Source organism: Schistocerca cancellata, chromosome 5 (assembly GCF_023864275.1).
Source record: "Schistocerca cancellata isolate TAMUIC-IGC-003103 chromosome 5, iqSchCanc2.1, whole genome shotgun sequence".
NCBI classification, from domain to species: Eukaryota; Metazoa; Arthropoda; class Insecta; order Orthoptera; family Acrididae; genus Schistocerca; species Schistocerca cancellata.
The window spans coordinates 473,234,135-473,245,696 of NC_064630.1; positions in this window are offsets into that span (position 1 = coordinate 473,234,135).

Genomic DNA, 11,562 nt, shown 5'->3' on the forward strand with positions numbered 1-11,562 from the left:
TTGTTAATATTGATGTTTATATTTGTACATTGTTATGTTGTTGATTTTGTACGTTGTATAATAAACTTGAAAATTATAACTCGTAATATTTTTGTCTTTTTACATATTATACACTTAGTAGGCTTGCTAACAGGTATGTTGCATTAGCGAATCAGTACTGGCACCGAAGAATATGATGGTCACGAACATAACACTACTTCAATTTGCTAATTATGTCAGTGATTCCAGTACCATAAAGCCTAGTTTCTATACCATGGTGCAGTGATGACGCCAGAGGTCAGCGAGATGTGCAAGCAACTGATTGGATAGAGAGAATCTGAACATATCCTGTTGCGTATATGATTTTTGTCAATAAACTTTCAGATGCAAGAGAACAGGTCCTACAGCGTAGAGAATTCTAGTAACTTCGTACTTTTCCAGAACGTCTAACTATCAGAAACTGTACGTGACTACTTCTCTTCCTCTTTCCGGTCAGTTTTTGATGATGAAAATTTCCTGTACATTTGGAATACTGCGTAGACTGTGGCGTGAAATGTGCAACGAACTTCACAAGAATAGATTTCTGAAACCATACGTCAAAAAAAAAAAAACGTAGTTGGAAGTTTTAATGCATGGAAAAGATTGGAGGCAAGCTTTATGCACCATTGTAGGACACATAGCTCATAGCTGATGATGACAATGGTGATGGTGATGGTGATGGTTACGATAATCATGATCATGGTGATAATAACGAAAAAGTTATTTCGTGACAAGATATTTTCTAAAACGCGAGTACGCTGTGTTTTATAAATTCATTTACAGTATTCGAGATTACAAAAACACTAAAGTTCTGTCTGAGCAATGAAAGACTAAAGCGTTAATTATTGCTCACGTCAAACTGGTCTGAGTTTTTAGAAAACTCACTTAAATATATATCGGAACAACGTAATTTTCAGATTACGACAGTATTATTCAACATACATTTATGGAACACATGCCTCATTTTAAAATGTTTTCTATCATTCCTGTTTCCTCAGTTGTTTGACTGTGTGCACCAGTGGTCTACTAGAGAAGTCCTGTCCACGCGATTGCTTCAATTCTTCACTAATGGCAGTACTGTGTTTCAGGAATTGACATTAATTACTGCTGAGATCAGCATTACTTCCTGTACACCGGTTTGGTTGCTCAACACATTCGAAATGCGAGGCAGATTCAGAGGGTACAAGCTTAAGTAGAAAATTTGAAGTCTACATATCGCGGAGGTACATTTCGGTCAAGTCATCGACCTCGCTCTTTGTCTTACAGAAACAATCTTATGCACACTCATTAGGCTTACGTATTTTTCACTTGTATCTCAGCAACAAATTAATGTAGATACTAACCTTGGTTTCTCGTAATAAGGCAAAGATTGCGACTGGCTAGTGCATTTCAAATTCTCCTAGTTAGGAGCACTATCACCTCTCATTTCTATCTTGTTGCGATATGGCAGAAAGAATCCGAGATCAACAACAGGATGAGTTAAAAATATCCGCTAAGGTAGAGAAGCAAAAATGTATTATTGGCTTTACTAAAACCAGCAAACAAAAATAGATAAATGGCTGTACAGTACACTAGGATTACGTGTTATTGATAGGTACGGTATTGGCTCAACTATGAAATGAACTTATTTCCCTCACCCTTACCCCCACCACGTAGTTCAGTCTACGATTTTCTAAAGGTTTATCTTGTCGGAACTGGAGCTCGTGTTCTTCTAGGACTCCTCTCCTGTGCCTGTGCGACCTGAGTAAAAAAGAAGTTGCACAAGGGGCCGTGCTTTGCACCACTCCACCGGGTCTACTTCCAGAACAAATGAGAAAGAGACATCATCTACTTCGTCTTAGCAACACAATAACAACAGCGGTGCAGTCCCGATTTCAGCCAAAGCCTTTACTTTAGAGCTGTTTTCTTCTGTATGAACCAGGGATTTAAATTTTCGGAGTCAAAACATGGTGGGATATCTCTTAAATAAAAGTGGAGACTATTAAAAATGTCCTGTGAGCACTCTGAGTAAGGAACGTACACATTTCTTAAAAAAAAAAAAAAAAAAAAATCATACCTGTCCGAACGTGATCTTTGCAACTGGAAGTATTAAAATCTTCTTGAAGTCTTGATATTTGGTCTGTAAATTGCACACAAGGTGGAATGATTTTGTCACCACTGGCTCTCCTAAGAATATCAGCAATCTTGAGGGAACGTCGTCTGTTCCAGGGACATTTTCTCAGCTTAGATCTTTCAGTGCTGTATCGAATTCTTCTCGCAGTATCATATCTCCCAACTCATCTTCATCTACTTCCTCCTCTCTGTCTATAATTTTACCTTCAAATTCAGTTACAGCCCATCTACACTGACGGAAATAAATCACAACAGCAAAAAATAATTTACTCAGAGTAATAAAATATCGGGAATACATTTGTCTAGGTCATATATTGAGCAAGCAGTAAAGGAAACAAAAGAAAAATTCGAAGTAGGTATCAAAATTCATGGAGAAGTAGTAAAAACTTTGAGGTTCGCCGATGACATTGTAATTCTGTCAGAGACAGCAAAGGACTTGGAAGAGCAGTTGAACGGAATGGACAGTGTCTTGAAAGGAGGATATAAGATGAACATCAACAAAAGCAAAACGAGGATAATGGAATGTAGTCAAATTAAGTCGGGTGATGCTGAGGGAATTAGATTAGGAAATGAGACACTTAAAGTAGTAAAGGAGTTTTGCTATTAAGGGAGTAAAATAACCGATGATGGTCGTAGTAGAGAGGATATAAAATGTATACTGGCAATGGCAAGGAAAGCGTTTCTCAAGAAGAGAAATTTGTTAACATCGAATATAGATTTAGGTGTCAGGAAGTCGTTTCTGAAAGTATTTGTATGGATGATGATGATGAGCGTTTGGCGTCATTGGCCGGGAGGCCCCTCGCGGGGCAGGTCCGGCCGCCTTGGCGCAGGTCTTATTACAGTCGGCGCCACATTGGGCGACCTGCACGCCGGATGGGGATGAAATGATGATGAACACAACACAACACCCAGTCCCTGAGCGGAGAAAATCTCCGACCCAGCCGGGAATCGAACCCGGGCCCGGAGGACGGCAATCCGTCACGCTGACCACTCAGCTACTGGGGCGGACATTTGTATGGAGTGTAGCCATGTATGGAAGTGAGACATGGACGATAACTAGTTTGGACAAGAAGAGAATAGAATCTTTCGAAATGTGGTGCTACAGAAGAATGCTGAAGATTAGATGGGTAGATCACGTAACTAATGAGGAGATATTGAATAGGATTGGGGAGAAGAGAAGTTTGTGGCACAACTTGACTAGAAGAAGGGATCGGTTGGTATGACATGTTCTGAGGCATCGAGGGATCACAAATTTAGCATTGGAGGGCAGCGTGGAGGGTAAAAATCGTAGAGGGAGACCAAGAGATCAATACACTAAGCAGATTCAGAAGGATGTAGGTTGCAGTAGGTACTGGGAGATGAAGAGGCTTGCACAGGATAGAGTAGCATGGAGAGCTGCATCAAACCAGTCTCAGGACTGAAGACAACAACAACAACAGGTCATAGATGTAAGTGATTAGCACTGCAAGATCGTAGGTTAATGTAGGCTCGAGACAAGCCACTGCAAAAGTGAAATGGTGGTACATTACTAACAAGTATAGCCTTCAGAATATTGTCTGCAAGCAGCCAAACATGCATCCGTTCTGTTGTACACGTGTCGGATGTCAGCTTGTGGGATGGAGTTCCATGCCCGTTGCACTTGGTCGGTCAGTGGCAAGACGGTTAATGCTGCTTGTGGATGACGCCGGAGCCCACTCTTCGTCTGAGCGTACATTCTCGTGGCCACCACTGCAAGTAATCACGCACAGTGGCCACATTGCAGCTAAGTGTTCCTGCAGTATCGCAGAAGGCGCATTTGGCTCCTCGTAGCCCTATTACAAGACCTCGTTTACACAGTGAGGAGTCTATCATTTCTTCTTTGGCGTCTTAAAGACATTCTTGACTAATATCATTTCATCACGTCCAGTATCAAAAGTAACTAACGCTCACGATCGTTACGGCGTGTATTTAAAGCAAACCTAATCCTCTTTGTGGCTCTACTAGCGTTACTCTCGTGCGACTGGTGCGAAATATGAATAGACATAATCTTTCAGATGTAAAACTACTAACTTTGGTTTAAGTTGCAGAACTTCGTCTTGTTGTTGCGGTTTTTTTTCCCTTTAGTGTATATATTTCTTCCACTTTCAGCTTACCCTTCTCTGCTTAGTACTGTTTTTAAGTCTGAGTTCTTGGTATCACGTAGCAGCTTCTCTTATTTCCAAATGCCTCTTCAATATTCTTGTATGTGGGACCTATATTTCCTCTAGTTATACTTGCTTCTATAGACTTACATTTGTTATCTAGCCATCCTGCTTAGCGATTTTGAACTTTGTGTCGATCTCATTTTTTAGACATTGGTATTTGCCTGCTTCTTTTACTGTACTTTCATATTTTCTCCTTTGATCAGTCAAATTCAATATCTCTCGCAATAGGCAAGGATTTCAATTAGGCGTTGTCTTTTTCCTATTTAATATTATACTGCCTTAACTATGTCACCTCTCAAAGTTACACATTCGACGGGAACGGTATTCCTTTTCCCCAGCTGCAGTCAGTCGCTGCGTAAAGCTCCAGTTTAAACTCTCAAAAACATTTAGTTCTTTAACTTATCCAGGTACACCTCCTTAGCTTCCTGGTTTTCTGAAGAATCTTCAGTTCTAGTCTACACTTCCCAACAAATGAACTGAGGCGAAAGTACACATGTGCCCCTGGAAATGTCTTATAGTTTAATGCCTGATTTCGAAATATCTGTCTTACCGTTATATAATAAACCTGGAACCCTCCATTGTCTCCAGATCTCTTCGAAGAATACAACATTCTTTCAAGATTCTTAAACGACGCGATGATAAAAGTATGCTCCGTGCAATATTCTACCTGGTGACATCCTATTTTATTCCTTTTCTGCAGTCCGTATTCTCCTGTTATTTTTCATTCTTTTCCTCTTGTTACTACTGAATTCCAGTCAAATATCAAAATTAAATTTTCTTCCCATTTAACTGTCTGAATCTTAATTATTCCTTAATTATTTTAAGATTCCTGTGAATGTGAATAAGATGCAGGAATTGGCAGTTTCGTACTGTATATTGGCATCTGGTACACTTGTTATACCAAAGCCAAATCACTGCTGAAAACGGCGTAGGTTTCTATAAATGGCTACGCTGAACAGTATGATAAGGAATGGATTGGGGCTAAGCGGTAGCCTTTACCGCAGGCATCAGATGAAATACCGTAAGTGCCTACTTTCGCTACATATGTTCATCCCTCGAAAAAGCAGTTTCATCCAAAGAAAGAGCACTAGCTGAATATGATACCTTTCGCAGCGTTATGACTGATATAACAGTAAGGGAGTTAGCAGTTTTGAAGCACAAAGGTACCATCTTCAATTGTTTAATGGTTGTATATTAGAAAAGGTGGAAGTAAACCTATAAAGATAAAAACAAAGACAAAAACTCAATACATTCTTAGAAATTTCGTGAGTCTTTGAAGGTTAACATATAGTGTAGGTGCCGCAGCAACTACGAATCGTCATTTCTACGCAGGGGACAATGTTCCTCTTGCTGAGGCATCAAAGCACCACTACACCACTGCTGAGGTAAGAAAAAAGTTTTAGCCTTGCCACTAGTTTACGTCTATACCTTCTAAATTTCAGAACAACGAACAAACACATAAACAAATGTAGTTTTCGTTTCTGTCTGCCTATTGAAGAAACGCACATATAATCGTGACATTTCTGTTTTTTCCGTCTGTGCTGAGCTTTTCGTCCTGGTTGCATTAAATAGGCAAAACAAATATAACTTTACATCCAAAGTAACGTACCTTTATGTCCAGTAATGGAATGATGAACGCTTTAGAAACAGGTAATTTCCTATAATTATATGCTGAAAAGCAGTGTAAAGGCGAATGGTACACATTAGAAATTAGAAACGTTTGCTTAAGGGAAACATCGAATTAGGAACGTATATACATGAGTAGGAGTAAAGAAGGTGTTTGAACCTCTGAGACTGAACAACGGAGAAGGAAGTTACACAGAAACGAATACAAAGAGCACGTTCATATCGTATGATGAAAATGATAAAATGTGTGTTACTAAAATTGCACACTTTCGTAGTCTATAAAAGAAACCTGCAAACGTCTTCAGATCACACACACTGCAGAAATAATATCATCCATAACGAAATAATTACGGCAGAGGCTGGCAAATATGATAGAACGAACCTAAGGACATCACACCCATCCATGCCCGAGGCAGGATTCGAACCTGCGACCGTAGCAGTAGCGCGGTTCCGGACTGAAGCGCCTAGAAGCGCTCGGCCACAACAGCCGGCTATTGACTGGATAGCAAGTGCTGCTGACCAAGAATATTTCGAGTGATACTACAGATCAGTGCAGTGAATTATAAAGCGGATCTTCTTCGTCTCACACAAACACTAATGTTTCATAAATAATAATCAGCTACTCGATTGGTAGATGACCCCCTCTCAGGAAGAAGCTTGAGTTAGATGCTGTAATTGATACCTCGCTGCCAATGGCCTACTTATCTGGATTTGGGATACTATTCTTAATGTAAGATAGTACTTTACACGGTATATTTAAACTAAAATTACTCCGTCCACCTATAATCCTATAATTTCTTTCATTAAAGTACAAAAACGCAGGTGCGCTAAGCGCTGTTTACAAGATTGAGTCAAAAATGTCACTTAACCTTGTTCTGAAATATTATTTTTATACAACTTTGATGCCAGTTATTATCGGTTTGTACCATTGCTTGTCACTGATGTCGAATCAGTGTCAATAAAAAGGTCGTCAGTGGCGATTCGCTGTGCACGTATAGCAGTTGAGGCGTCAAAGTTTTCTTCGGCATTCTGATCACAATGACCTCATTTCTACTGAGTATTACCTTGAGGTGTTTGCTTTGCATGTAGCCTGCTGCATTAATAAATGGTGTACTAACATGGGAAGATAGATTCAGTCCTGAATTATTGAAGCTACGCCTTGTTATATGAATGTTCGTGATCCAATAATAAACTTTATAACTCACTCTGTTCTTAAATAGTAAGAAAAGAAGTAATCACATTAGAACTCACTTGCAATAAACTCTGCAACTTAAATTGGAAGATACGGCTTATATAATGCACCGTCCAGTTGTTGTCGGCTGTAACCAGTTATTATTTCTTAAGTAATACTACGAAAGAAATTCTCCCAGAAGGTCGGCTTTCCAGCAACAAAGACTCTAATGCACTTGCAAGCAGGTCATGGTCTCCGTCGAATATTTGTTTACATAACTAAGGAAGGTAAGGTTCTGACGGCTCTCAGCACTATGGGACTTAACATCTGAGGTCATCAGTCCCCTAGAACTTAGAACTACTTAAACCTAACTAACCTATGGAACTTCACACACATCCAGCCCGAGGCAGGATTCGAACCTGCGACCGTAGCAGCAGCGCGGTTCCGCACTGAAGCGCCTGCAACCGCTCGACCACAGCGGCCTGCATTGGTCATCGAATATGAGTCACGTGGTAAGAACATATTACCGCCGCAAGCAAATGTGATAAATAGTGAGAGCATTCAGTGCCGTATAGACGTCTCAAAAAATGAAAGCAACAAATAAACGAGTATGACGCATGTTACAAAGAAGGAATTCAAGAGTCAAAACTTCCAAAACGGAACACAAGAGTCATAACATCTGGTACTTGTGTAAAACAAATAGGAGGTATGTACGTCTGGAAGTCCCTTCATTACTCGTCGCTGTAGCGTACGGACGTTACACCACAATATAGACACAGATTTGAATACAGCGAATAGACACGTCAACAATCGGTGGGGCAGCTCTTTATTTTGTGGGAAGAAATGTCGGGATATGAAGGATATTTGAACCCGAATTTACCCCTACGGAGTCCAACACCGTGACAACATGACCACGACCCCTCCCTGAGCCGAAGTTGCTCGATGTTGCACATCTTGATCTTGGACGTTCGTTGTTTTTATTTTGCCTCTTTTTCACTGTTCAGTACACCTTCTTCCTGTTTTAATGCTTGATCTATGTTCTGTTTCTGATGGGCTGTCCAATGGGCCATCTTACCACTAAAACTGTGTGGGTTGCAGTGGGGAATTTCCCTTGTCAGTACAAAAAAATCCGTTATTTCGGTGACGTATGCTCTGAACACATAAATGCCTACTGTTGGAACTAGCATGTCGCTGAAGACATTCCTGTAGAAACACGGAGTACGTCAAGATACTCTGGCATTTCCAAAACAGAAAAAGATACATTTCTGATGATTAATATCATTTTTAACGAAAGAGACACAAAGGATACCTGAAAGTACCTCATCGTTAACCGTAAGACACTGTCCTAATATTAAGGAACAAGGCATGCCAAGTACCATTTCCCTTTCTGCTCGTAAATGCATAAATCAACACAAAGTTGAAAAAAGCCTAGCATCCAAACAAAAATTTCTCACTAATGAAATGTCACATAACTAATGAGGAAGTATTGAATAGGATTGGGGAGAAGAGACGTTTGTGGCACATCTTGACCAGAAGAAGGGATCGGTTGGTAGGACATGTTCTGAGGCATCAAGGGATCACCAATTTAGTATTGGAGGGCAGCGTGGAGGGTAAAAATCGTAAGGGGAGACCAAGAGACGAATACACTAAGCAGATTCAGAAGGATGTATGTTGCAGTAGGTACTGGGAGATGAAGAAGCTTGCACAGGATAGAGTAGCATGGAGAGCTGCATCAAACCACCAGTTTCAGGACTGAAGACCACAACGACAACAACAATGAAATGTCAGCACATTGAGGTAACGAAAGTCATGGGATACTTCCCAATGCCATGTCGGACCTCCTTTTTCCATGCACATTGCAGCAGCTCTACATGACATGGACTCAAGTCGTTGGAAGTCCCCTGCAGAAATATTGAACCATGCTGTCTCTATAGCCTTCCGTAGTTGCGAAAGTGTTGCGGTGAAGGAATTTGTGCACGAACTGACCTCTCGATTATGTCCCATAACAGTTCAATGGGATTCACGTCGGGTGGTCTGGGTGACCAAATAATTAGCTCTAACTGTCAAGAACGTTCTTCAAACGAAGCACGAACAATTGTGGCTCATTGACATGGCGTATTTCCATTCATAAAAATTCCACCATTGTTTAGGAAGTCCGTCAATGGCTGCAAATAGTCTTCATGTAGCCGAACATAACCATTTCCAGTTGATTATCGGTTCAGTTGGACCAGAGGACCCAGTCCATTCCATGTAAACACAGCCCACACCATTATGGAGTCACCATGATCTTGCACTGTGCCTTGCTGACAACTTGGGTCCATGGCTTCGTGGGGTCTGCGCCATACTCGAACACTACCACCAGCTATTACCAACTGAAATCCGGACTCACCTGACCAGGCTACGGTTTTCCAGTTGTCAAGGGTCCAGCCGATGTTGTCACGACACCAGGAGAGCCGCCGCAGGCGGTTACGTGCTGTTAGCAAGGGTGTTCGCATCGGTCGTCTGTGCCGTTGCCCATTAATATCAAATTTCGCCTCACGTTCTAATCGATACGTTCGTCGTACGTCAAATGGTTCCAATAGCTCTGAGCAATATGGGACTTAACTTCTGAGGTCACCAGTCTCCTAGAACTTAGAACTACTTAAACCTAACTAGCCTAAGAACATCACACACACCCATGCCCGAGGCAGGATTCGAACCTGCGACCGTAGCGGTCGCGCGGCTCCAGGCTGTAGCGCCTAGAAACCGCTCGGCCACCCTGGCAGGCCCGTCGTACGTCCCACACTGATTTCAGGCAGAGTTGTCTGTCTCTTAACACTGACAACTCTACGCAAACTCCACTGCTCTCGGTCGTTAAGTGAATGGCGTCGGCCTCTTCGTTGTCCTTGGTGAGAGCTAACGCCTGATATGTGGTATTCTCTAACGATTCCCAAAATGGAATGTCCCACGGGTCTAGTGCCAACTACCGTTTCACGTTTAAAATATGTTAATTCCTGCCGCCCGACCATAATCACGTCGGAAACCTTTTCACATGAATCACCTGAATATCCGTTACAGCTCTGCCACTGCACTGCCCTTTTATACGTTGTGTACACCATTCTACAGCCATATGGATATGTGCAGATCGCTATCCCATGACTTTAGTCACCTCAGTCTCTATAACTGGTACAAAGAAAAATATGACCCTAACCTGCGATAAAAGGAAATCGTCGAAGCAGTAAGAGTGAAATTAGAACATTAATATCTCTCCTTTTTGCCTTCGTTTCCACTACAGTAAAACGACGGTCAGTTAGGAAGCAACTTGTCTTCACCTCTCTCTGTTTATTTACGTAAGAACACACAAAAACCTCCGTCCTTTCTTTGAATAAAAAAATACTTCTGTAAAGAACAACGTAGACATAGAAGATATTTGCAACGTTTGGCTACAATTATTTCTCGGAATTAGGATGGCTTTGTTATTTTCTCTTACGGATACAGGTATGTACATCAGCAATTTTCACCAATTAGTGGAAAATATAATCTCATGGTAAGATACCTGCTTCTAGAACGAGTCCAACGTAAATTATAAGAATGGCTTGAAAATCGAGAATGGAAATGCGCAAATTACTGGAGAAGAAAATTATCAGTATTAATCTGAAAGTTCGGGATTTTACCTGGCATCATAAATTTGATTAGGTATGATGCATCCACTATGAGAAAACTGCAGATTTGTTTATTACCCCAGATGTCCATTAGTTGTTGCATACGTGAACTGTATTACAGTCAGAATGTGAAGCAAATAGCATGTCCATATCGTATTACCGTTCGATTATCCACACGAGCTGACAACAATTCTATTTAGTTGATTGAAACCCAGAAGGACTACGTGCAAGCATAAAGTTTATGCAACAGCTTATCCATCGTAAGTATGTATACTGGTCTCCACTAAAATTGTGACATCAGAAAGGATAGCAAATAACACCATTTTTCTTATTGTACATACGGTGTCCGCCAAAAAAGCTATGAGATTGGTTTTAGTACTGGCATACAAATGAAGATAATGTAGTAACTACAGTGGAAGTAACAACTGTGAGTGTAAGTAGCAGACGTGCGGTCATAGTGTGTCAATGTAGTTGAGTCACAACCCACAACGGAGCAACGACTCTAAATCAAGTGTTCAAGACGTTTACCGAATGTACTGAAAAAAAGAAAAGTGTGTGCAAAGTTTCACCTGCACAGCTACACTCCGGAACAAAACGAACGACACCCGGACGCCTGTCGCGACTTGATTGAAATTTAATACAGGGACAATTCTTTACTGAAAAAAATCATCACGCGTTACGAGACGAGAGTTGGTGTTATCTGTGTGGTCTACTATAAATGAAGCAACTGCAGAATTTCACATGAAGGGTCAACACTTTGACGACTTAACGGACATACTAGACAAGGTGATGCTGTGGCGTTACCTCCAGT